The 27,360-nt window shown below is 47.2% G+C and overlaps 1 protein-coding gene across 1 annotated transcript in view; it reads left to right on the top strand.

Annotated features, from left to right (window-relative positions):
• Positions 1-1,756: 1,756 nt before the first annotated feature.
• rsh (Rap GTPase activating protein radish) overlaps positions 1,757-27,360 on the top strand; it is a 224,214-nt gene continuing 198,610 nt past the window's right edge. The window contains exon 1 of the mRNA XM_075692977.1: positions 1,757-1,864. The gene's annotated coding sequence lies outside the window, so the exon portion shown is untranslated. The remainder of the gene's footprint in view (positions 1,865-27,360) is intronic.

Here is a 27,360-nt window from a genome sequence, read left to right as displayed (position 1 = left end):
AAGTAATGCGCAATGCAGTAATCAGTCTTGCATCACGAAGAAGGAATAAAAACAAATTTAATGATAACGATAATTAAGGTTAAGGTTAAGCAGTGGATTCAAATAAAGGGTATCTCAAAGGTATTGAGGTCAATTTTGAGAAAATTGTCGTTTTGGTATTTGAACTTTATATTTTCATAAGGCAGAAATACTTTGTCGGAATGTGGTAGAGAATGTTTAAAATAGAGAAACACTAATGAGTAGCAGTGATGCTCTTAGTGAGATGAAATTACTGCATAAGCAACTAAATTTTCGCTCAAAAATCACCGCGCAGCGTGAAGCGATAGGATCACCGTCAGATGAGAGGTGGCACTGCCGTCCAGTTCCTTGAGTCCATATGAAGCATCGAGTCGAGCAACATTCAGGAATGCGTGGGTAGAATTCTTTAACATCTACGCTATGTTCTTGTTCTTGAGATATCCGTTCTTTGTTTCACAGTAGTGTGTCGCTGTAATGGAAAATACAGCTGTGAAACAATTTTAAATGCACGTGTTTCTATATCCCGTGTCCCTCCGCGTTAGAACGTAGTATATTCAGTCTCAAGCGTAATTTCTTGTGCCAAGGGATGCCTCGTACCTTCCAATGCGGTGTCACGTTCTATTGAATTCTTGCAGTGCTTTGAACGAAACGGTGAGGCCTTGAACAAAGCACGTTTATAAAGAGTGAACATGAGAACTATGCTCTAGCTTACGCGTAACATGTAGTCGAAGATTACAACTGAAGTGTTCAGCATTAATTAGGCAAGGACTTTCCCCAACGAAAGAGGCTCTGTAATTGATTATGCGATAAGTATAAGGTTTGGTGCTCTTTAACTACTGTTCTCTTTAAGTTATTCTTAATTCTGGTGAAAAATTGTTATTCTGGACTAAATGAATTGCATTTCGCAAACATTTTAAATGAATGAAATGAAGAGAGCACTCCAATCTGTGTATCTGTGTCCTTCCTTCGTATTAGTATTTCTTTTTTTTTTTGTGCAACTGTATCTCTTATGTGCAAATAATTGCTTATAGTCTGAGAAAGACAATAAAACTAAAGATAGACAACGCGTGCTCGTATAACTTCATTGCATTCGCGATTTTCGTCTACAAGGAAAAGAAAGAACGAAACAAAGAAAACGGTGCCTGCCGGTACAGCTGCGCTGTGCGCCTTTTGGTTGCTCGGCGTGTGAACCGACTGCTGGCCCAAAGCCCAACATGGGTGCCAGCAGCAGCGACGACGGCGGTGCCAGTCGCGCGCCGGCTCCTTCTCGCTCATCAATTCTGCACAGCACCACGAATCGTGAGAAACTGCACAGGGGTGCTCGTGGACTCTTCCGCGAGACAACGTAGCCCCCGCACCACTTTCGCTCACTTTGAACCTGCCCTTGTCTCGTGCTGCACAACATGCTCGGCAATTTAGACGCTCACAACTTTTCTTGCACCTGTTTGGCAGTACGCGAAAGCGTACGCGTTGATTACTAGCTGGAGGACGGATCTCGGGTTCGACATTTTTTTTTTTTCCTCCCCTCTCGCGCAATTGGTCGGTCCTCGACTGCATGGTTTCATCGCGCTGCACGCAACTTCGAGGCGCACGCCGAGTGCTTCCAGTATTGATCAGAGAGCGCCGCCAGCGCCTCGCCACGGCGGCGGCCTGCGCCATCTCCTGGGCAACGGTAGCCCGCTAATCGCGCGCGCGCGCTTCGGTGTCTGGCCCGGCGTCGTCGTGCCATGAAGCCAGCTTCGAAGGGGGGATAACACAGATGCAACAGGCGACGCGGTCGGTGCTCCTCGCCGAAGCCGCTGGCCCGGTCCGCGCTTGCCAGGCTTCTCCTCGGCGCCCGTAACAGGTAAGCGGCGGCGACCCCTGACTTGGCACCTGGTGTCGCCTGCCTCTCTTCGTGTGCATGGACTTGGCGATGGTTCACCAAGCTGGATTAAATCTGCGACGCCCGCCAGAGTGCCAGATGTTGAAAGACCCACTCGCGATACCGCCGTTCGTGCACCCCAGCTATTCCTCCTCTCCCTCTGTCGCTCTGCCTCACTCTTTCTCTCAGAGTTTCGGGCTTGTTTCGGTTTTATTCTCCCGCAGATGGAGAGCTTGCCTTTCATCCGACACGGTTCGGTGTGTGTGTGTGTCACCGGAGCGGTTGGTCGACCGCTCCTGCGCTCTCCTCGCAACACGCGCTTTTCGTATTCCACTCCTGGGTCAAGGCCGTCGCGGCTTTCAAAACTCCGGAGTTCTTCTTCTGTGAATTAGATCGTTACTGACAGCACCGGGTAGAGCATGAAGCTGTGGCGTGCGTCGCCGAACTTTTGCGTGTGAAATGCGGCGGGGTAGTTGCAATATGTTTCTTCAGGTGTTACCTTCGCGTCGCCCGTCGCTGAGGCTACTTCCTTCGCGTTTTATTGCTCGTGAATATGAAATTATGACCCCTATCGCAATCCACGGTAAATGTTGGCAGTGAAGTGTAAAGTGTGCGACACCTAATGGCTTGAAACGCCGGATATAATTCGAAGCTCTACTTATTAAACACATTTCTTTTTCCTCCGATGCCTTCCTTCTATGGAATTATTCTTTCTTGCATATTTCAACTCCGCTCGTGCAAATATTAATTTACAGTACCCTTGCATGACTATTGTGGTCACGTAATAGGGTATAAGCTTGCAATACCACAGGTGGCCTGCATTTAGGCAGTATAAAATAAACACTAGGCATACTCGGATCGTTGTAGTTGTCAGCAATAGGTGGCTGTTACCACAAAACTTCTTCCATAGAAGTCTCAGTTTCCTGTGTTCTTGCATAACGCCAGGTCATGCACTATTAACGATCTCATTGATTTCGTGAACACTGCGTAATACACTACGTAACACAACCGGCCACTGTTTGCAGGTGGAAAATAAACGAAAGGTGAAAGCATGTGACATATCGCAGTGCTCTCGAATGGATGCGATTTTCAACTACACACTAAACAGCGTCAAGCTAAGCAAAAAGCTAAGCGTCACTTACATTCATACGGACTTACCTTAAATTTACTACAGGAAAAAGAAAGTGCGTTACACACGAGTTCTCTTTACGCGTTAAGAAAAAGGACTTGCGCATTTTTATCAAAATTGTCGTGAACCTGAAGGTCCTCTGGATAAGCGCTTGACGACGATAGTAGTAACGCACGAACAAGAAGAAAAGCACGTAAACGATAAGTCAGCCTTGTGGACAGTCCCATCCGGCGTTCGCATCGGTGCGAGCGAAAATGCAATTTTAGGCTATAGTTGTAGCCGCTTTCAAAAGGAAAGCAGAATTTTGATATCAAGCTCGCCTGAGGCGTCCCCAGCGTGCGTGTCCTGGTCCGTCGGGAAAAATTCTTCACGGCTTCTTGCAATCACGCTTCGAACGGCAAGCCCATTTCCATCTGACGTTGCAGATAGAAAGGATAAAGTTGGGGACAACCGGTTTGTTTATGTCCGTTTGTTTCTGTTGTAATCGTTCCTCGTGGGATGCATTGCTCTATATGTTTTTTTTTTAATCTTCAGCTCGCCTCACGCATAATAGCGCTTTACTCGCATTTACCGACTGAAGGCGTCACGAGTGAAAGGCAATTTCCTAGGCCCGCATCCCTCGCAAAGTGACCCAAACACGACACATTAAATGACATCGCACGCTTAAGTAACGCTTGTAACGTGCGCAAAACGTCATGCACCAACTAAATTTATCTCTGTCACCACGCAACTTCCGCAGTCTTCACACTTTAGAGCCAGGCGGCTTTCTAACATTTCGCGAAAAGGTGTGCGCGTTAGAGTAAATGAGAGAGAAAAGTGCACATTTACCGTTAAGTACGAGAAAAATGCGTTAGCATTAGGCCGCACTTTCTTGGGGGTCCCAAATCCACGATTTAAAGCGCGTTTACCACATTGAAAAGTGTTGTTCAGGAGTGCATTCCACACACGTCCTGTATATTCGAGGAATGAAGTTGGTGCCAACACGAAATAAATATCCACTGGTGTAACAACAACAAAAATACTATTAGTGTACTAACGTTCCGGACGGTGTCACGGTCGGCGTCACATTACGTGGATTTATTTATTTATTTATTTATTTATTTATTTATTTATTTACACACCCACTCATACATGCTCTTCCAAGCTCACTTATCCCCCTCTCCAGTTCTACTGCATGACCGCCTTCGAAGGCTTCACAAATATACACTTTTTCCCACTGTGACACGTCCTAATGCTAAAGCTGTCGCGTTCATGGCAGTAACCTCCCCTCCGGTTTTTCTTCTTCGCACGCTATTGCTTCTCCGCTATTCTTTCCGTCTTTCTTTTACCCCTTACTCCTCCTCCAGCGTAGGGTAGCAAACCAGATGCCTCTCTCACGGTTGACCTCCCTGCCTCTCCCAACTAAATTGTCTCTTTTATACTTCCGTGATGAATTACCTCTTTGAGTATTTCCCCCTTGAACTACTAGATTAGCGCAGTCTGAGAAATCAAAAGCTAAGTACAGCGACAATGTCAAGAATGTACGAGAAGATCTGCCCACCAAAGTGCACTGTACTTGCTCTCCGTAGCTATAGGCTCTTTGGAAATAGCCAACTGGTATCGCTTAGGCATGCATAGATGGCGCCCTAGTGAGCAACAAGACCCCGGAACCATCTGCACCACTATCACGCTCCACATACGTGAACTGCCACGATCGCAAGTGTGGGGAGTAAAGACTAGAGCAATCCGAGTCACTCTGGTTTGGTAGAAGACAGCTCACAGAGCAAACACACACAAGCCCAGATATTTGAACAGGAAGAGAAAGAGGGGTGGGGGAGATTTAACACCTTACTTAGAGTCATGCGTCAATTATACAGAACGCTCTTCTGTAGTCTATAGGTCTACATCGGAACGCGACCACAAATTTCCTTACCGTATTTACTGGATCCTAATGTTCACATTCAGGAAAAAATATTAAAAAATGACAGCATGTTTAAATTGAGTACGAAACCAAAACTTCAGTAGTAACAAGATATCTTCACTGGCATTTAAAATCACCGTAATACGAACCAATCCACAAGTCAACTGCAGCTTAAAGAACTGCGACATTATCTATAGTTCTTTGTTAACTTGCCAGGCTGCCATCGTTTAGAAGGCATTTAAGAAATCCGGTACCTTGAATACCGTGAACGACACCAAAGATGAGATGTTGCGTTGAGATAAGACGTGATGTGGGATGGTTGCATTTTTTTTGTTCCTGAGACATAAAAACAGGGTGCGCGTGCATCAAGGGCTCGTTAGAATCGAGTAAATACGGCACTCTCCAGGGAACAGCTAACGGATCATACGAGTAGGCAGGAAGCGCTTTCGGAAGTAAGTCCTTGCATGAGGCACACTTTGGATACTCACGCAAAAAGATTACACGTGAAGTCTTAGGAGACGGCATTCTTGTAAACTGCACTGAATATGTTTTTTTTAGAATACCACTTGCATCAGCAAAATGGGGACCAATACTTTCAGCAATGCCCGTAAAGATCTCCTAACTACTGCTTCCTGCCTTCATCGAGAACTTTATTGCGGCCCACAAAGTTATGGAGGCACTTTGGTCTTTCCTGAGGGCGACTGGCCTATGTGAGCGACTTTGACTCGCTCGGGCCCTCCGCATGCGTGTGCGAGCTCACCGCAGCTTTCCTCTTGCTTCCCCTCCCTCTCTATATCTTATTTTTCATTTCCCTCTTTCCCGTCCTCCAGAGTAGGGTAGCCAACCAGACACATTTTTGGTTAACATCCCGGCCTTCTCTCTTTATTTCCTCCTCCCCCTCCTTATTGCGCACCCGACTATCGAGAACAGCTCTAAGAGACACAAATTTTGAAAACACATTTTATTTTAACAAAGGGCATGCGCGTGTAATTCTGCTCAAAGTACTGTTTTCTGCTTACGAATGTGGCCACTGATGCTATTTTTATATCGCAAGACGTAGGGGCGCACATGTTTTGCACGTGTGTTTAGGTTAAACAGTCAGCATTCAGTAGCGATACTGTCATATGGAAAATTATTTTGCTGATTGAGTCAGCTTTAAGTTCGCTATTTAGGAGTGATTGTCACATCAGTTCACTGAAGCTGTAATTTATTCACCGATATTGGTTGACCGAATAGAACTCACCTGTCAGCAGCAGCTTCACTCGACTGAAGCTACGCCTTAGGTTGTGTGTAATTTAATGCCAACCTCATAAGTCTTCGCAGCGGAGGGCGACGAACGCACTGCTGATATCCAAGCGCAACGTGCCTGCACGAAAGGCTTTGTCATTCATTAATGTTCGGTCGGTTGCACGAGATCCTGCACTGTGATTGTGTGCGATGATCGTGACCGGCTGTGACCCTGTCTCTCTCTAATTTCCGATTTCTTATCTTTCCATATCCCGCTGCCCTATTTCGTTTCATTTCATTTATTTACCCTCAGGGCCGTTCGGCGTTACAGAGAGGAATGGGTTTACAAAAATGCAAATGGCTATACACTGTTGCGTTTCGCCTGCGACACGTGGTTTTGCCGGCGCGACGGCGGCGGGGCGGCGGACATTTTGGCCCGATCGTCGTCACCGCAACACTCATCGCCAGGTGTTTCCAGGCGCGTCTGCGGCGATGCGACCGCCTAGGGATTTCGTTCCAGTCATTGTGCCCGAAACAGGCGATGCCAAAGCAGGGATCTCATTCCAGTTATTGGGCCCGAAACAGGCGATGCCAAAGCAGGGATCTCGTTCCAGTCATTGTGCCCGAAACAGGCGATGCCAAAGCAGGGACCATCTTCTCGTTACAGTCATTGTGTCCGACCGGCAGCGCCACGACCAGGTGCTACGAGATCGTGCGCAGCGCCACGACATGGTGCTACGGCATCGCTACGACAGTGTGCGTCACCATTAGCCCATTGTACATTCACGTGCTCGTCTTTTGAGGGGTTCCTTCTTGCCCTCAACTGCGAGAGTATAAAAACAGCTGCCCCCGGACGCCAGAGGAGGGCTCCGATTTCTTCAGTTGAGTGAAGTGCTCTCCCGTCTCTCTACTTCGGTCAAACCTGACCGCCAACTCTTTGCGATGTTAAAATAAACAAGTTGTTTCGTTGTTACCAGTCGACTCATGCTTTGCCGGGACCTTCGGATGCTTCGAGTTGTACCCCAGGCCGCCAGGCCAACGCTACCCTTGGGGCTTGCGACCCAGGTACAACCACGGGCGTCAGCGCCGAGTTCACAACCGATCGCTCCAGTGTCGCGATCCAAAACATCTGGTTGGCAGCGGTGAGATCACCTCCGACTTCAAACAACTGTCTGCCAGCGGTGACATCGCGACAACGGAGGCCAGCAGCAAAGAGATGCAGTTGACAGTATGCTGAGCAGCTCAACGACGATCCGGGAGCAGTGCAACGAGCCCTGTGTGACGACTGGTTGCCTGCAGCGGAACGACTGCGCGGAATTCCTGCCTGCGAGGTTTGGTGAGTGCGGGACTTTCTTCTTCTGAGCTTTGCCAGGCTTTTGTTAGTGTCAGAAACAGAGCTGGTAATTGTGGTTGTCGTTGCTGCCGGGTTAGTTTGCGGCAAGACAATAGTAAGCAGTAGAGAAAGCAGCATTCAGAGCAGCCATGGATTTGAAGTCGTTGCGCAAACCGAAATTGTTGGAGCTTGCAAGAGAGTTGGGTCTGGATGTCTCAGACAAACTAAGAAAACCGGAACTGATAACGGCTATTCTTGAGTTAGAGGCTGAGGATGACGAGCTGTCGGAATGCCTTGAGACTATTGAGGAGAGGTCAAAAAGACAGGAGCGCGAACTTAAAGAGCAAAAAGAGAAACATGAGCGCGAACTTAAAGAGCAAAAAGAGAAATATGAGCGCGAACTTAAAGAGCAAAAAGAGAAACAGGAGCGCGAACTTAAAGAACAGAAAGAGAAAGAAGAGCGTCAACACGCTTTGGAAATGAAGCGTCTCGAGATAGAGATGGAACGCGCTCGTAATGGAAGTCAGGCACACGGTGCAGGAGAACGCGTATTGTTCAAAATGACTGACCTAATGCGGCCGTTTAAGCTTGGAGAGGACATTGGTTTGTTCCTGGTTAACTTTGAGCGAACGTGCGAGAAGCAGGGGTTCTCTCGGGAAACGTGGCCACAGCGCTTGCTCACTTTGTTACCCGGCGAGGCGGCCGACGTAGTCGCTCGCTTGGATAGAGAGGAGGCAGAGGATTTCGACAAAGTAAAATCAAGTCTGCTAAAAAAGTACCGGCTGTCTGCGGAGGCGTTCCGTCGGAAGTTTCGGGAAAATGAGAAAGGCAGAAGTGAGTCATATACAGAGTTTGCGTATAGGCTTATGTCGAACATGCAGGAGTGGCTCAAAGAAGAGAAAGCGTTTGGTGACCACGATAAAGTTCTGCAGTGTTTCGGGCTAGAACAGTTTTATAGTCGGTTACCGGAGAACGTGCGATACTGGGTCTTGGATAGGCCAGACGTTTGTACGGTGGCTAGAGCCGCTGAGCTAGCCGAGGAGTTTGTGACGCGTCGGGCTCGCGGAGCTAAGGACGGTCAAAAGGGTGAATTTGGCTCGAAGTTCGAGAGGCCAAAGTTCACGCCCATGAGATTAAAGGGGGACACGCGTAGTGCGGATGCGAGCGAAAGCAGTCCGACCAAACGTAAAGAGACGGCGGCAGCCAAACGCAGAAAGCGGTTCGAGATGAGGCGAGCGGGCGTTTGTTATACGTGCCAGAAGCCGGGTCACTTTTCGGCGCAGTGTCCGGAAACAACACCAAAAGTTGTGTTTTTTTTCAATAGGCAGCACTGACGAGAACATGAAGCTTCTCGAGCCTTACATGCGAGACCTCCTCGTGAACGGGAAAGAGTGCCGAGTGCTTCGCGATTCCGCAGCTACGATGGATGTAGTTCACCCATCTTACGTAGAACCCCATATGTTCACGGGCGAGTGCGCATGGATCAAGCAAGCCGTGGAAGCTCATAGCGTGTGTCTGCCGGTAGCAAAAGTGCTTATTGAAGGACCTTTCGGAGCGCTTGAGACAGAGGCGGCAGTGTCATCTATGCTGCCACCCCAGTACCCGTACCTATTTTCAAACAGGTCCGATCACCTCCTGCGCGAGAAGGGGCTTTTGTTTGGTGAAGCTAGTGTTCAGGCCTTAACCAGATCGAAGGTTCGGGAGCTCGCTGCAAAGGCGGTAGTTGCGGGGCCGACGTTATCAAACAACGAAAAAGGGTCAGAGGCGCAGCAAGCTGATATTCCGAGCACGCCCGAACTGAATAAACTTGAGTCTGTAACGTTAAAGGCGCCAGATACTGGAGAGGAAACGCCCGACGCGGGAAAGTTAGAAGAGCTATCTACTGATTTGCTCATCGCGCCTACGTCAGACGGACTTGATAGGTTGCTAAAAGTCAGCCGGACGGCTTTGATAGCCGAGCAAAAAAAGGATGGCAGCCTGGAAAACGTGCGCTGCAATGTCAAAGAAGGTATCGCCAGGAAAACTGCGCGTTTTGTGGAAAGGGGTGGAGTCCTGTACCGGAAGTATCTAGACCGCCGAGGAGTGGAGTTCGATCAGCTGGTCGTGCCTCAATGCTATCGTCAGGATCTATTGCGCTTGTCACATGGGGGTTCGTGGTCCGGACACCTAGGAGTTAAGAAAACTAAGGACCGTCTCTTGCAAGAGTACTATTGGCCAGGGTGTTTTCGGGACGCAGACCATTTCGTGAGGACATGTGACACTTGTCAGCGGGTGGGCAAACCAGGGGACAAATCGAGGGCGCCGTTGAAATTGGTACCTATCATTACGGAGCCTTTTAGACGGCTCGTTATTGATACTGTGGGACCTCTGCCGGTAACAGCCACGGGGTACAGACACATTTTGACTGTGATCTGCCCAGCGACAAAGTTCCCTGAAGCAGTGCCGCTTAAAGAACTCAGCTCAGTTGAGATAGTTAATGCACTACTGTCCATATTTGCGCGAGTTGGTTTTCCTGCAGAAATTCAATCAGATCAGGGCACAGTGTTTACTAGCGCTTTGACGACAACTTTTCTCGAAAGGTGTGGGGTAAAGCTGTTACACAGCTCAGTGTACCACCCACAGTCGAATTCCGTTGAGAAGCTCCACTCCGTCATGAAGCGCGTGTTGAGAGCGTTGTGTTTTGAACATCGAACTGACTGGGAGCTGTGTCTGCCTGGGGTGATGTTTGCTTTAAGGACCGCGCCGCATGCGGCTACGGGGTTTTCGCCAGCTGAACTGGTGTACGGTCGCTCGCTTCGATCTCCGCTTCGCATGCTTCGAGAATCATGGGAAGGTAGGGGCGACGACCCAGTCGTGGTGGAGTACGTGCTTAAGCTCCTCGAACGCTTAAGAAGGGCACAGGAGTTGTCAGGTGAAGCAATGACAAAGGCCCAGCAGAGGGCCAAGGTTTATTATGATCGGACAGCCAGGGCCCGTCGTTTTGAGGTTGGCGATGAGGTCATGATATTGCGCACATCGCTAAACAACAAACTAGACGTGCAGTGGGAGGGCCCAGCGCGAATTGTTCAGAAACTGTCGGACGTTAACTACGTGGTAAGTCTGCCAGGAAAGCGGAAAGCACAGCAAGTTTACCACTGTAATCTGCTCAAACCTTATAGACAAAGGGAAGCAGTGGTGTGCATGATGGTAAACGTTCCTGAAGAGCTTCCGGTCGAGCTTCCAGGACTAGGCTCAGTGACGAACGGGGAAGACACCGGTCAAGTCATTAGTGACCTTATCAGTAAAGCACCGCTGTCGCCTGAGCAGAAAACCGAACTACACCAGCTATTACAAGAGTTTCAAGGTCTGTTCTCTGAGAGGCCTGGTAGGACTTCTGTACTTACTCATGATATAGAACTTACCTCCACAGAGCCAGTACGATCCAAGGCGTATCGGGTGTCACCCCGCCAGAGCGATATTATGGAGGCTGAGGTAAAGAAAATGCTACAGCTCGGTGTTATTGAGGCAGGTGAGAGTGATTATACCTCCCCTTTGATTTTAGTTGAGGTACCGGGCAAGGAACCTCGTCCTTGCGTCGACTACCGCAGGCTTAATTCCATCACTAAGGATCAAATTTATCCGATCCCTAACATCGAGGAGCGCCTTGAGAAAGTTAGTAGCGCTCAGTTTATTTCCACCCTAGATCTTGTCAGGGGTTATTGGCAGGTTCCACTTACAGAAGAGGCTAGTAGGTATGCGGCGTTCATTTCACCAATGGGAACATTCCGTCCTAAAGTGTTGAGTTTTGGTTTGAAGAACGCGCCATACTGTTTTTCAAGCCTCATGGATAAAGTGTTGCGGGGACAGCAAGAATTCGCTTTACCGTATCTAGACGACGTAGCGATATTCTCCGCATCCTGGTCTGAGCATATGACACACTTGCGGGCAGTGCTAACCCGCCTGCGCGAATCAGGCTTGACAGTAAAGGCTCCTAAGTGCCAGTTAGCACAGGCCGAGGTTGTCTACCTCGGTCACGTGATTGGTCAGGGTCGTCGCCGCCCCTCTGAAATAAAAGTGGCCGCTGTGCGAGACTTTCCGCAACCGCGCACAAAGACCGATATTCGGTCGTTCTTAGGTGTCGCCGGCTACTATCAGAGGTACATCCCTAGGTACTCTGATATCGCGGCTCCCCTGACGGATGCTCTAAGAAAGACAGAGCCTCAAACAGTCGTCTGGGACGAGACCAAGGAAAGAGCTTTTAGCGCCCTAAAGAGTGCCCTAACAAGCCAGCCTGTGCTACGATCGCCAGACTATACAAAAGGGTTCATTGTTCAGTGCGATGCTAGTGAGCGAGGCATGGGCGTTGTACTGTGCCAACGGGAAAATGGAGAAGTAGAACACCCCGTCCTGTATGCTAGTCGTAAGCTGACCAGTCGTGAGCAGGCGTATAGCGCCACCGAGAAAGAGTGTGCGTGTCTCGTGTGGGCCGTTCAGAAATTGTCATGCTATCTAGCCGGCTCGAGGTTTATCATTGAGACGGATCACTGCCCTCTCCAATGGCTGCAGACCATCTCTCCCAAAAATGGCCGCCTCCTGCGCTGGAGCCTCGCTTTACAACAATATTCCTTTGAGGTGCGTTACAAAAAGGGGAGTCTCAACGGTAACGCCGATGGCTTAAGTCGAAGCCCCTAACGTAGGAATCAGCCTCAAAATTGTTTGTTACTGATGTTTTTCTTCCTGAGGCAGGATTTTTTTTTAACATATTGCTTTTGTTTAGTGTTTCAAAGTGATGATATGCTTTCTAGTGCAATTTTTCAATTTGTGGACGCGTTCTGAGTGATGCTAGACTACTGTAAGGAACTAGGCAGTGGTATAAAAAGGGGAAAGAGCCTGGCAGGGCTTAGTGAGGGTTGTGCCGTGCTTGCTGACTGAGCGGTTGAGTTTTCAGCGTAGTTCTAACGCTTGCCGGGAACGAGAACAAAAATGTGAACTCTCCCGAAGTCACTTTGCAGTGCCCCGTGCGAACCTGAACAAGAGAACGAGGCTTTCTCTGTGCGCTGCGCTCAAGAAACGTCGAGGGACGCCCGACTTCGGTTATGAGCATCATCGAGCGACATCCCTCCGGACAGCGGATGCAGTCCCCTGTCCATCGGGATCTCCTTTCCCCGGCGGGGCGGTCTGTTGCGTTTCGCCTGCGACACGTGGTTTTGCCGGCGCGACGGCGGCGGGGCGGCGGACATTTTGGCCCGATCGTCGTCACCGCAACACTCATCGCCAGGTGTTTCCAGGCGCGTCTGCGGCGATGCGACCGCCTAGGGATTTCGTTCCAGTCATTGTGCCCGAAACAGGCGATGCCAAAGCAGGGATCTCATTCCAGTTATTGGGCCCGAAACAGGCGATGCCAAAGCAGGGATCTCGTTCCAGTCATTGTGCCCGAAACAGGCGATGCCAAAGCAGGGACCATCTTCTCGTTACAGTCATTGTGTCCGACCGGCAGCGCCACGACCAGGTGCTACGAGATCGTGCGCAGCGCCACGACATGGTGCTACGGCATCGCTACGACAGTGTGCGTCACCATTAGCCCATTGTACATTCACGTGCTCGTCTTTTGAGGGGTTCCTTCTTGCCCTCAACTGCGAGAGTATAAAAACAGCTGCCCCCGGACGCCAGAGGAGGGCTCCGATTTCTTCAGTTGAGTGAAGTGCTCTCCCGTCTCTCTACTTCGGTCAAACCTGACCGCCAACTCTTTGCGATGTTAAAATAAACAAGTTGTTTCGTTGTTACCAGTCGACTCATGCTTTGCCGGGACCTTCGGATGCTTCGAGTTGTACCCCAGGCCGCCAGGCCAACGCTACCCTTGGGGCTTGCGACCCAGGTACAACCACGGGCGTCAGCGCCGAGTTCACAACCGATCGCTCCAGTGTCGCGATCCGAAACAACACGAATATATTTTTAGTAAGCAGGTTAATGAAGATGATCATATACAGTAGACTTGAAGACATCGGGTACTGAGATGGACACGACGGAGGCAGGAAGGTGGTTGCAGTCCGCGCTTGTCTTCGAAACAAACGAATCAAAATAAAGATTAGTCCTGCAGCTTGGCACGCCAACTTTGAACCGGTGGTCCATGCGGGATGAAAAGTAAGTAGGAGTAATAAAGAGTGATTGCTTAAGAGTGTCAGTTGTGAAATATATTTTGTGAAAGAGGCATAATCGAAAAATACGACGGCGAAAGGAAAGGTCAGGAAGATCTTTTGTTTTCTTCATTAGCGTTACATTGGCTGAAAGAGAATAATTAGAGAGTATAAAAAGAAGAGAACGATTTTGAATGGATTCGAGGGCTTGTATGAGTGATTTTGTGTGAGGATCCCAAACGGAAAAATCGTATTCTAGTTTCAGGCGCACGAGAATATTATATAGAAGTAGTTTTAGGGACACAGGAGCCAGGTAAAAATTACGGCGAAGGAAACCAAGTGTGCTGTTAGCATTATTAGTGATAGGTGCAACGTGCTTTTTCCATGATAGGTTGGCAGTAATGTATACGCCAAGATACTTATAATCAGAGACTGAAGTTAAAGAAGAGTTATTAAGGAAGTAGGTGCATGAAGACTGTTATGTGTCCGCGTTATTCTCATCGCTTTGCACTAACCAATATTTAGTTTCGTAGACCACATCCATAGATCCTCCTGTGCGGGTTGGCAAAGTGAACTTCCTGCTTTGTTCTGGTGAACCTTCTTGCATCTCTCTCTCTCACCCTCTCTCTCTCTCTCTCTCTCTCTTTCGCTCTCTCTCTTTGTTGTTCTTGTTTTGTTTTGTTTTTTGCATCCCTCTATACACCAGCTGCTCCTATATGCAGCCTTACGAGACCTCGAATACGCTGGTGTTGCGAAGCGTGAACAAAATTTATTGTCTTCAACATGAAAAGAAAAATTACTATAGAATTTCTTTTATGGGTCTCAGCTCGGCGCACCTGAGCAAGGGGATTCTCTCGAGGCTCATTACTTTAGCATTTGTTGGGTTTATCGGATCGAAACAAATCTGGGGCTCTGGGTGATGACCAAGCGAGGGTCCTCTGTTTACTTCTGACCACCAGGGGGTTCTTTAACGTGATACCGCGAGCTCGGTGCACGAGCGGTCTTGCGTTACGCAACTCTCGGAATGCCGCCGACGCGGCAGGCAACCGAACCCGCGACATCATGCGCGGCAGCTCAACGCCAAAGCCACTGAGGCACCACGGCTGGTGCACCATTCTTTTTGAACAGTGCTAGAGTAGCTAGTTGTCCAATTTCGAACAGTGTCCTATTTATAGGCATGGAGAACCTATGAAAACTATGTGGTGGGCCTGGCCATTATTGATTGCATTACCCGCTCTACACAATGCGATATCGGGCATTCTGCTAGCGCAACTGTAAGCGACGTCCGCACTTCACAGCCTTTGAATTTTGTTATGTTAATCTGAAACTTTTTCCCGCAGCAAGGTGAAAAACCTAAAGTAGGGCCGCTTTTTCCAATGTCGGCATCTTTTGCTTAGAATCTGTCTAAAATGTGATGATTGAGTGTCTGATCAACTCAACATTTGCGTTGTAAATCTCGTGCCTGCAGAAACATGGCTCCGAATGCAACACTCAGGTGGTCTGGAACACGTTAAGGAAATCAGTATGACGTGATCCCAGAGGCCGTTTTTCTTTACCTCTTTTTTTTTTGTCGATCCCTATCGGGGATACTTTCAATTTTATGTTGCGCGGCAGTTGCGCCGGACAGCTCGGCCAATCAGCGTCAGCTGAAAATGATATGCCCGAATTTGATTGACTGAGACTACCCCTCCACTAAAGATAACTGCTGTGTGGATAAACTGCCAAAGAAAATCATTGTTCATGTGCGTGCCAATCTAAAATTTGAATAAGACTTTACTGGGTGTCAGATAGGCTTTGACAGTATGTTACTGTGTCATAGCTCTCTGCTTTGGAAGTTAATCGTAAGTTTTCGCTTAAAACTTCATAAATATTTGATATGCTATATTTCGTAGGCGTTGGTAGAATATATTGGCTTTGTTGGGCAGCAAGCCGGCCGCTTCACAGTCTACTCGCCGCTGTGGCCCAGCTGCTATAGCGTTGCGCTGTTGATCTCAAGGTCACGGGTTCGACCCCAGCAACGGTAGGCAAATTGTGTTGGGGCTCATAATTAAAAAAAAAATAAAGTGCGTGTACTTAAAGAACGTGTACTTAAAGGTGCACGTTAAAGTACCACACGTAGTCAAAATTAATCTGGAGTTCCGGGACCAGTACGGCGTGCCTCATAATCACATCACTGTTACTACTCATGTACCCTATGCTTCGCAGCTTGCCAAGTCTCGAGATGTACAGCTTGCTCTGTGAAAAAAGAAAAGAAAATGTTCACTTTCGTATTTCAGAACCCATTCGATCCCAAGAAAAAAAACGGAACCGGGAAAAATACACATATATATAAAACCTGCTTTTCTCGTTTCGTACTATAGCTGCTGCTAGTACTGAAAATTGCGTTTGCGATTCAGCTTATGTAGGTGAATCTCTCGGGATTCAACCACTGAATAGGAACAAAATAAATAAAGAAGCCTTGGGACGAAAGACAAGACGTAGTCCTGACTTACGGGTCGGCAAATCTTAGCCCGTTTCGTAATAGCCGAACAAACGTAAGCCTCATAGCAATTTAAGCGCTGAGACGGTAAAAATAACGAGAGTGAACCAAAGGGAGCGCTAGGGGGCAGCCTTGTAGCTAAAACCTAAAGAGAAAAGTTTAGAAACACAGGAACGAAAATAAAAGTCATTCTCACGTGTCGAGATGCTGCGCCATGCCAGGACTTCGACCCGTACAAAAGCCGTAGACCCTCATTTCTCAACTAGGGGGCCTGGGTGTCCTCCTTACCCGCCGGGCGAGGAGGACATCGAGGCTCTCTGTTATCAGCTACGTAATTGCGACATATCGTTTTTGGCTGCAGAAGAAAAAAACTGCAATTCTACCTTCTCATTATTTTTATTGATTTCTTCGCTACGGCCCTTTTCTCTCATTAGCTGCTCCCAAAATTAATGTCTTGTAGAAAAAAAAAAGGCTCATGAGTCAGAAAAGCATGCATGCATGCTTGTATGAAACAGACGCAAGGCAAGGTTGCCGGCATGAACGAACGCGCGAGAGCTTTTTAAATATACATAGGCTCGCACTTCCACAAACAATTCCAGGACTTTTAACACGGGGCAAAGTCTTTTCTTAAGCCGCAGCAATAAGTTAATGAGTCTTTAATAAACAACCTCTGTCGGCAGACCTCGTCTTTTTTTTTCGGTTTGCTGAGTTTGTTACTTCAACTATGGATAAATAGCGTAAGTTACCTTTGCCTCATTGCCATATTTTCGTCTTTCTTGTTAGCAGTGAGGCACCTCACGAGCCTTGATAGTCCTTCAGATCAAATGTTTCGTCTTTTGATCGAGAATTTTCCCAGTGCCTTGTGGAATGGACCACTCGTTGGCATACTTCCCGCCCTTATAAGAAAGGCCGGCGAACACGCGCTCAGTTAGCTCACTTGTTTGTCACAAATATAAATGAATACTGACTAGTACGTATGCGAGTATCATAAAAGCTCGCAAAGAGCTGAACCACATTTTCAGATACCCTGAAAAGAAACGAAAAATGTGGGTGCCGCTTCGCGTTCAATGCTGTGCCTCGGTGCTTGATTCTCGCGTTCGAAAGCTATACGCGTGTCCGTAGGCAATGCAGATAACCACACCCAAGAAAAAGAAATGTGAATTGGCATTCTTCAGGGTGCGGGACGTGTGACAAGAACACAAGAGCAATGTTTTAACCTGCCAGCGGTGGTTTATGGTGTTGTGTTTTTGAGCGTCAGGTCGTGGGTTCGCATCACTGCCGTGGCGGCCACGTTCCGACAGGGACGGATTGCAAGAATACTCGTGTACCGTGCCTCGCTTGCAGGTTAAAGAAGCGCAGGTGCCCAAAATTATTCCGGATTCTTCCACTAAGGCATCCCTGATAACCGGCCGCATGTGCAGTTTCTGGACGCTAAACAGCATAGTTTGCACGAGCACGTTTCCTTTTTTTAACCGTTGTGGTATGTTGTTTGTTTGTAGTTTCTTGCAAAGCAAGCATATATATGAGTGGTCTCTGTGAAAGCGGAGAAACCCTTTAAAACGAACTGCTAGTCGGGAAGTGGCTTCGGGAAGGTTGGGTCGTGCTGAAGCAGAGATATTTACTTTTTTGTTGATAAAAAATAATCTAACCAATTTACCGGACCCGTCAGCTAAACTTAACACTATCTATGTGCCCACTAATGTCCTCGCATAATCATAGATACATTCCTCACTATTGTTGTTCAGAACACGGCAGAGAAATATATAAAGGTTTTTGTCTGACCTGGAATAACATATTTTTCTCGCCCTCTTACTCATTATTGTTGTTAAAAAAAAGTGTCGCGTTAAGAAACGGTGTGTTAGAAAACGAAGATGGGCAAGTTATGTTTGAACGCGAGTTTCAACATGGTTAACACTGGCGAAATGGAGTTTTACCGAGCACTGATTTGCTCTTTTGCTTTTTTTCTTGTTATTTTCTAGCCGTAATTTTTGTACAAACCGTAATTTTTGTATGATACGATTTTTTGGTGGTGTTCTATCATAAAGTGAAATTTCATTCGATTTCCATGATCCTATTGGCTTAGTTTTTCATGCTCCACTAGCGAATTCTTGGACCCTGGTATTCTGGGAGACTCGGAAACGGTTCAGTTACAGCTTAGAAAGAGCGAGAGAGTTAACAGAGAGAGAGAGATAGATAGAGATAGCGATAAAACAAGGAGAGAAAAGCAAATAGGTTAACGTGACGAGCGTCCGGCTTGCTATCATACACTAGAGTTGTAGGAGAGTAGTTAATGGAAAGAGAGGGAGAGAGTGAGCAGTGAGTGCACGTGACAGGATGCACAGATTCACTATAAGAGCATTCTATGAGGCCAGCGCGTTCATAAAGGAAAGAGATGGAGGTTATACCGAGCGAATATCTCGCATTCGCAAATCTTTACAGGGGAAAAAGAAAAATAAAAGGTATGAAAGGTGAAAGAAAGAAGAAAAGTAAAGAACGCCCAGTGGCTATGGCACGGCGCTGCAGAACGAGAAATCGTGGGTTTAATCCAAGCCGGCAGTGGTCCTATTCCGACGGGGCCGAAATGCAAAAACACTCGCTTACAGTAAACTGTGCAGGCGTTAATGTACTCCAGGCGCTGAAAAAAAAATAGAATCCGGAGTCGCCCACTACGGCGTGCCTCATAATTGGGGCGTGGTAACGACACGTGAAACTCCAGAAATATTTTTTTTTTAGGCTAAGTGGATGCTCTCACACAGTCTACCAAGGCATCGTGTCATCACAAACAGTGACACTGTCAGGCGCCCACTAGCATACATCACACGGTGCACCGTGGCGCACAGCTATGGTTATAAAGTTGGTTATAAAGGCAGCGCCTTTATAGCCACTCCCGCTTGATGTCTGTGTAAGCCGGTGCCCAAAAAATGCTGTTTTCTCTGATTGGCAGGGCGAGGAGAAAACAAAGAAAGAAGGCTGGGACGTTAATCGGAAAAGCCTCTGGTTGGCTACGCCACGCTTGAGGAAGGAAACGGGGGATAGAAAGAAGGGAGACTATCGAACCGGTCTAGTTGGGAATATGCCGGTACTGTTTGGTGGTCAAAAACGCGGTAATCCACAAAGAAGGTGCGTGATTTGTTTCTCTGCTGCCGAAAACCTCACACAACGAGTTGTCGCGCATTCCGTGGAGACAGAAGTGCGCGTTTGAAAACGCTACTCCGATCCACAGATGAGCTAAAATAAGGGTGCAGTCATGTCGTATGAGGGTGGGCGGAAACCGAAGCTCTCGGATCTGGGATATGGGATATGGAGGCGGGCGTGAAAACGAGGAAGTATTAAAACGAGGGAGTCTGTATTTGGCTAGTGAGCTGAAGAAACAAAAGGAAGAGAAAAAACAGGAAAACAGGTATTATTATTGTCAGTGCACGCCTTGCGGTGCGGTCATGCACATAATATACCCTGGCCTGAATTTTTATTTAAACAAATTTATAAACGATACTGCACTTTGTTAGGAAGAGTTGCAAGTACAAAAGGATGAATACAGAAAGAACGAAGTATGTGGAAAGAGCGCTCCTTTCGACCGCTTCATTTTTCCTGTGCGACTGATCCTAACATAGCCATGCACCAACTCGCCCAGCAAGACGTTCTTTTATATTGCACTTAACGGGTGCTTTGTGCTCAGTAAAATTTTGTTGCCTTGCATCGTTCATTAACACTCTTTTCAGGTTTACATGTGTGTGTGTGTGTGTGTGTGTGTGTGTGTGTGTGTGTGTGTGTGTGTGTGTGTGTGTGTGTGTGTGCGTGCGTGCGTGCGTGCGTGCGTGCGTGCGTGCGTGCGTGCGTGCGTGCGTGCGTGCGTGCGTGCGTGCGTGTGTGTGTGTGTGTGTGTGTGTGTGTGTGTGTGTGTGTGTGTGTGTGTGTGTGTGTGTGTGTGTGTGTGTGTGTGTGTGTGTGTGTGTGTGTGTGTGTGTGTGTGTGTGTGTGTGTGTGTGTGTGTGTGTGTGTGTGTGTGTGTGTGTGTGTGTGTGTGTGTGTGTGTGTGTGTGTGTGTGTGTGTGTGTGTGTGTGTGTGTGTGTGTGTGTGTGTGTGTGTGTGTGTGTGTGTGTGTGTGTGTGTGTGTGTGTGTGTGTGTGTGTGTGTGTGTGTGTGTGTGTGTGTGTGTGTGTGTGTGTGTGTGTGTGTGTGTGTGTGTGTGTGTGTGTGTGTGTGTGTGTGTGTGTGTGTGTGTGTGTGTGTGTGTGTGTGTGTGTGTGTGTGTGTGTGTGTGTGTGTGTGTGTGTGTGTGTGTGTGTGTGTGTGTGTGTGTGTGTGTGTGTGTGTGTGTGTGTGTGTGTGTGTGTGTGTGTGTGTGTGTGTGTGTGTGTGTGTGTGTGTGTGTGTGTGTGTGTGTGTGTGTGTGTGTGTGTGTGTGTGTGTGTGTGTGTGTGTGTGTGTGTGTGTGTGTGTGTGTGTGTGTGTGTGTGTGTGTGTGTGTGTGTGTGTGTGTGTGTGTGTGTGTGTGTGTGTGTGTGTGTGTGTGTGTGTGTGTGTGTGTGTGTGTGTGTGTGTGTGTGTGTGTGTGTGTGTGTGTGTGTGTGTGTGTGTGTGTGTGTGTGTGTGTGTGTGTGTGTGTGTGTGTGTGTGTGTGTGTGTGTGTGTGTGTGTGTGTGTGTGTGTGTGTGTGTGTGTGTGTGTGTGTGTGTGTGTGTGTGTGTGTGTGTGTGTGTGTGTGTGTGTGTGTGTGTGTGTGTGTGTGTGTGTGTGTGTGTGTGTGTGTGTGTGTGTGTGTGTGTGTGTGTGTGTGTGTGTGTGTGTGTGTGTGTGTGTGTGTGTGTGTGTGTGTGTGTGTGTGTGTGTGTGTGTGTGTGTGTGTGTGTGTGTGTGTGTGTGTGTGTGTGTGTGTGTGTGTGTGTGTGTGTGTGTGTGTGTGTGTGTGTGTGTGTGTGTGTGTGTGTGTGTGTGTGTGTGTGTGTGTGTGTGTGTGTGTGTGTGTGTGTGTGTGTGTGTGTGTGTGTGTGTGTGTGTGTGTGTGTGTGTGTGTGTGTGTGTGTGTGTGTGTGTGTGTGTGTGTGTGTGTGTGTGTGTGTGTGTGTGTGTGTGTGTGTGTGTGTGTGTGTGTGTGTGTGTGTGTGTGTGTGTGTGTGTGTGTGTGTGTGTTAGACAAGGCAGGCACGCAAATACTTCAAGTATTTTATTTCACTGTTAGGACCAAGAAAATGGGATTACATTGCGAAACTCGAGTAGGCGCAATGCAGCGATGAGCTGAATGCACTTGTTCCAAGTTTTTATCGTAGAAAGAAAAATCAGTGTACGGATGTGGCTTTGCTTCCTACGACGTTGCCACTTTCCTTTCTACGGCGAGGCGCTATTTTGTGTGGAATAAAATCCATTCATGTCTGTATTTAACATTTGTTTTTCAGTTTCTTGGCTAGTGAACTATTTCGGGACAGGAACGAACAGAGTGAAAGAAGAGGCTCTAGCGCTTACACAGCGGCACACTATATTCTCACTTGCAACTGCGACTTCTTTTTCATTTTCTGTTTTTACCGTCTTTTCCATGAGCACGCGCCGCAAGCCCGTTGAATTTGTAAACAGGTTTCGCGCGGAAAACGTGCCTAATGCAAAGGGCTGCCCTAATGCTGTGCTCGACGTGGATGCAACACCAGTGAATCCGGAGCTGATGCACGAAGCTTGTACCCAAAGAGGATTTCTCGTACACTGTTCTCTGTCGTCAGCTGAAGTGAAAGTTTTGCCGAGAATGGAAGGGGTTGTCCTGAGAAACATAAGAAGCAAGGAGTCTTGGCTGTGTTTTCTAGATCCTTTCAACGGCCTCAGCGAAGTGTGTTTCGTCCTTTTCTTTTCCGCTCCCATTCGAAGGCATACCCGTCTTGCGAAGGGCCTGAGGTCGACAGCTCTAGCGGCTCCTACGGATCGTGTTTATGCGTTTCCCTAAGATTCTTCAGCATTTATTGGCTTCGTCTCTGCCTGCTACTTCACCCGCGTCTCTGTTCAGATGTCAGCGCTCTTGTTATGTCTGTATCTAACCACGTTCGCCCCAACTTGAGTCATTGTGTATGTGCCACTATAGGCATGAGCCACTGGTTGCCCAGTGCCCGGTGGGCCTGTGTACCCGGTAAGCCACTAGGTGAACTGGGCACACTGCAGCAAGAACTGCTGCAGTTCTTACATAATGCACATTTGGAAGCTCTATTTTTTTTTATTTCCGTTTGTTCTTTATGCCTCGCGGCAATTCCTCCGGTATAAAAATGGCAAAAGAAAGAAGATAACTGGGGAACAGACAACTTCAACCAATGGGAAGACGCAACAAGACATGTGCCACTTGTTGTGCGAACACACTTGTCCCGTCCTCGAGCATGATTATGTGCCACTGGGTAGGTGCTCGGATAAGCAAGCATAACAAGAAGCAAGAAGGGAGGTAGTCAGCAAGATAAAATTGAAAAAGTCAGCTACATAGCACTGAAAAATTGGCATCACAGGCAGCCGCGTACGAAGAAAAAAGTGAGGGGAGCAGATTTGGGACCAGAGCGTCCATTGAGCGAGGAACGTTGAGCAACAGAGAAGTGAAAAAGGTGTCAATAACAGAAAATTGAAGAATTCGCCGATACAGAAGGGAAAAGTTCTGGCAATACGTCGTCGGCCAGTATTGCTTCAATGCTAATCGCATTAACCTCGACATTTATCGTAAAATGGCCTCTGCCAGAATTTCTTTTTTTATTCGAATATATTTCTGTCCATTCAACCTTTGGCTTTGAAGCAATAAAGTCACCTTTTTTATGTTTTTTTCAACAAAAAAGTTCTGGTTACTCCACATGCAGCTCCGATTGATGAAGTACAGTTTAGAAGTAAAACCCGCAGTGGTTACTGTTGACGTGTATTTTTGTTGTGAGAAAAACGGCTGACAAATTCAAAAATTCTAGCGAGTGAAAAGAACCATGGGGTAGTCTTTACGATATATTACTGTAGCAATAGCAAGCACTTAAGTCAATAAAAATACCAACGTATGAATTTTAGCCAGAAAAGAATTGCCTAGGACACAGGCGCAAAGCTTTACATGCGAATGAAAATGCTATTCAGGTAAAACTGTGGCTGTCGGCTTACAGGCTTGACCACACTGAAAGCCTGGTATTCTTTTAACGCCACTACTTCATCATTGCGTTAACGTGACTTTTTTATGTCCCGGTCACAACTGTCACATTACGACGTAGATCAATGTTGTATTCTTGGGATTATGTTAAGCCCGGCGTGGAAGGTGTTTAAACCGGATCACTTGATGTTTTTATTCTATACTAATGAAGAACTGCTTACACCAACTTAAAGAATGATGCAGCGAGAGAACGGTAGGATAAACTGCATCTGAACGATTGCAATGTCTTCCATGCGAGAAATATGAAACCCATTCCTTTTTTTGCATTTACAAGGAGCCCCACCCTTACCTGTCACTTGTCGTGAATAAGCTCGACACTTTATTGGTGATGTCCTGTCACATTTGCTAATTTTTTCCTTGTTTCTTCATGCGGCTTGAAAGCTTTACGAGTGTTCTATAATGGCGACAACAGCCTTAAGAATAGGCGGTTGGAGGCTGATCATACAGGTGTCAGCCGTACAACTATAGCCCACCGGTCTTCCTGAGCACAGGCCTACCGGTGTTGCGAACATGCCACCGTCTTCGGGTACACTGGCTTGACGTCAAATCGTAATAGCTGTGTTGACCTTATTTTAAAAAGGAAAGCAGCAGAAAGCGTTTCTCGCCGGAAGGAAACTTCCGACAACATTAATTAACTTCGATTCTTCGTAGATTACGACGAAAGATTCGCCAGCTCAGTTTAACCCTGAATAGCCTCTAACAAGTTACGCGAAATTGGGCTTGTCAGTCGAAATTAACTTTTTGGTATGCGGGGACGTGCGAACCAAGAAACTAACTACCGACCCATCAACGTTCAAGGTTCATTGCAGGTGCCATAGCCAAATTAATAAGAACGGGTGGCCCTCGCAGACTCTAAGAACACAGTTTGCACTAATCTTCCAACTCCTGTGCAAACGAAGCTGCTCCCTCGATTAACAAAAAAGGAACATTGAAAAACAGCGCCTAATCAGTTTCTCGTAGGAAGAAGGTTAATAAAATATCTAGCGGACATGGAGCACATCTAAGGACTAAAAAAAAATAATGTTATTTATGCATTTATTGCATTACTAGGATTTTCTGTTCAGTGATGCCCTTGGCTAGATCTTCTGCATTTCGGGCGCACGAAATTGCTTCCAGGCTTTTAGAGTAATCGCAATAAGCACTGATGCTTAAATTTCAAAAACTGCACTGTGTCCGTGCAGCTGTCCTGTCAACAGTTCATTAAATTAGTCGGTGCCATCACCTTGCTTTGCCGGAGGCACGCTGCTCACTAAGGTGCTACATAGAACGGTGTTGAGTGAAAACGTTATTGACATTTGCAGACAGAGGTAACGATGCCAATGATGTCACCAATAGCAGTTCAAAAGAAGCATCAACCGGTAACTGAAGCCCTTGTTAAACGGAAAACAAGGTTCAAATTCAAATCACCGTAAAGATAGAAAAGGTGTTCAGTGTTCGCAGTTTCTCTGTCTCAAACAAACCTGTGAAAGCACGTGCGGTTAGCAAAAGGCGCGGTGTTCTATTTGCAGGGTGTTTTATCGAACAACTTATATTTGTTAATGGCCTGTCACAGATACCACAATTCTAGTTCATGAGCTGGTCTACTCGAAGAGGTGGACACTACTTAAACAAAAAATTGAAATGCATGCCACGAGTAATTAAAAAAAACTCACTAATTATGTTTTAACTAATTACCTTTTGGCACATATTGCAATTTACAAATTCTAGCTGATGAGACTGCAAGGCACATTCACTTAAAAAGAATTGTGGGGATGACATCGTTTACGAGATACGAATGGGCCGGTAAATCTTGCGGTAAAATTGCACTGTCGTTACACTTGCTTTCTTAGCAAAGCTTCCTTTTATGCATTGAAGCACAAAAGTAACTGAAACGCCGATGCATTTCTCTGCCCAGTTCGGGAATTAATATCTTGAAACTGGAGAGTTATTCTGTAAGAGTGGCTGGGCTGGCCTACGCTTCCGCAGCAACCAGGTGCCACAGTCAATCAGTACTTCAGCGGCAGACGGAATGGACATGTACACTAGGCGGACTCTTAGAGAATACTTCCCCTAGTGTCATCTTGAGAATTTGTTCCAAGTGGCGTGCAAGAATGAATCTCGACCGATTTATCGCAGAGCGCCGAGCCAGTGTAGGCGCGAAAGGCAGCTTAATCAACACAATTCAGCCACCAGGGAGAAAACGCAACGGAGCGAAAAGGGATGAACACAGATTCACAGGAAGCACAAAAATAATGCTCGAGCTAAGTTTTGAGGTTATTATACTAAACCGTTACCATGAGGTTATTAAACTAGAGCGTTACATGTTATGGCTAACCAGTACGAAGACAACGTGTAAAAAGAGCTTCAAGCTTCCAAGGCGGATCGCATCAATATTCAGGAGACAGTTTATCCAGCAAGGTAAATTTTTAAATAAAGATTTTGGGCGTATCTCATTTATACACTTGAACAACTGAAGAACGGCTTTGCATAAGATATCCTTCAATTTAATATAAACCCTCCTTACTTTCACTCAGCTAAGGCCCGACATGCTCTTCATCTCGAAAGCAGGGGTATGTGTTCTCTGTTATCTTTTGCGACGAAAAAGACGTTTTGTCTTCTTTGTATAGCGGCTTCACTGAGCGCACTACCAATAAAGCAGGTTTTTGCAGCAAAGCTGCATGTGGCTTGGGCGTTTCCATCGTCCGTCAGTCCGAGAACAGCCCGCGAACTAGCTCGCTGGCTCCTTTCGGCGCAACCGCGCGAACGTGCTCTTGCCACTGCTCACGCCTGTTCCGTTAACACTCATCGTTCCATGCGGCATTTTGTGGCGACGTGTGTGCCGTGAAGACCACAAACGCGACGGTCGTTGCCACCGTGTACGTTCGACCTGCCTCTTCCAAACACGACGTAGAGCACTTTATGAACGAACCCTTTGAATGGCTGCTCAATGCGGCCGATGAACTCCAGTCCTCGTCGTTGGCGACTTCAACGTAGACATGTCGCGGCCAGATTGCAATTGGCTGCCCTCGTTTATGCTCGAGTGGTTCGGGCTACGGCACAACGCCGATCCCAAGGTGTCAAGGACAACGAGGCGCTGGTGTTCGGATTCAACCTTTGCCAAGGACATGTCCGGCATCGTAACCGAACCCTTGGCCGTCTACCGCAGCGACCATGAAGAAATATAGTAACTTGCGTGAAATAATAAACAGCTTCGTTCGTCATCCACCTTCACAGAGTGGAATAGCTGCCGAATGGTTTATTGTTTTGTTTACTTTTAGTCATAGCCACATTCATGCAAAATGCATTCCCTTCTTAATTTTATTGCGCCTCATTCAGCTCTTTCTTTCGCCTTATTCCTCGCTGTTCGGTACTGTTTCTTTATTTAGCCTGTCATACCTCACTGTTAGGCACGGGCCAACATTTTGTATTATTTTTGTTCTTTGCCAAGCAATTGCCAAGCAGCACTACTGCCATCTACGAAAAGATTAGGAGCGTGCTACCTGCATGAGCTTAAAAAATTAAATTATGGGGTTTTACGTGCGAAAGAAACACTTTCTCATTATGAGGCATGTCTTAATGGAGGATTACCGAAATTTTGACCACCTGAGGTTCTTGAACGTGCACCTAAATCTAAGTACACGGGTGTTTTCGCATTACGCCTCCATCGAAATGCGGTCGCCGTGGCCGGGATCCGATCCCGCGACCTCGTGCTCAGCAGCTTAACACCATAGCCACTGAGCACCCGCGCGGGTCGCATGAAATTTCGCTTCTCGACAAAGCACCCGCCGTTCTCTCCAAACAGCGCGCTGTCGTTTAGCTTGACAGTGTATTTTATACCGTTTATATTATTATTGATCAATCGTTTCAGTAGAAACATTACTATTTACTTTCTCATGGGGCAGTAAGCATAGCTGTAATTGTCTCTTCGAGCGACGGTACAATAAAGACAGTTCATTTTTTGATCGCTTCTATCCTCCTTGAAAGCTAACGTTGGCTTCAGACACTACACATGAACAACGAAACGTGTTCAATGTATATAACACGCCCAGCGCGCATTACGCATGTCAGTGTTCTGGTACGTACGCGTATAACGGTTCATCACAGATGTGCTTCCTTGGCCGCGACAATGTACTGATTGTATTCCCGTGCAATTCTTTTATTGCCCTTGATAAAAAAAAG

This window comes from Dermacentor variabilis, chromosome 5 (genome assembly GCF_050947875.1).
Source record: "Dermacentor variabilis isolate Ectoservices chromosome 5, ASM5094787v1, whole genome shotgun sequence".
In the NCBI taxonomy this organism is placed as follows: domain Eukaryota; kingdom Metazoa; phylum Arthropoda; class Arachnida; order Ixodida; family Ixodidae; genus Dermacentor; species Dermacentor variabilis.
This window is presented reverse-complemented; position numbering and strand designations above follow the sequence as displayed.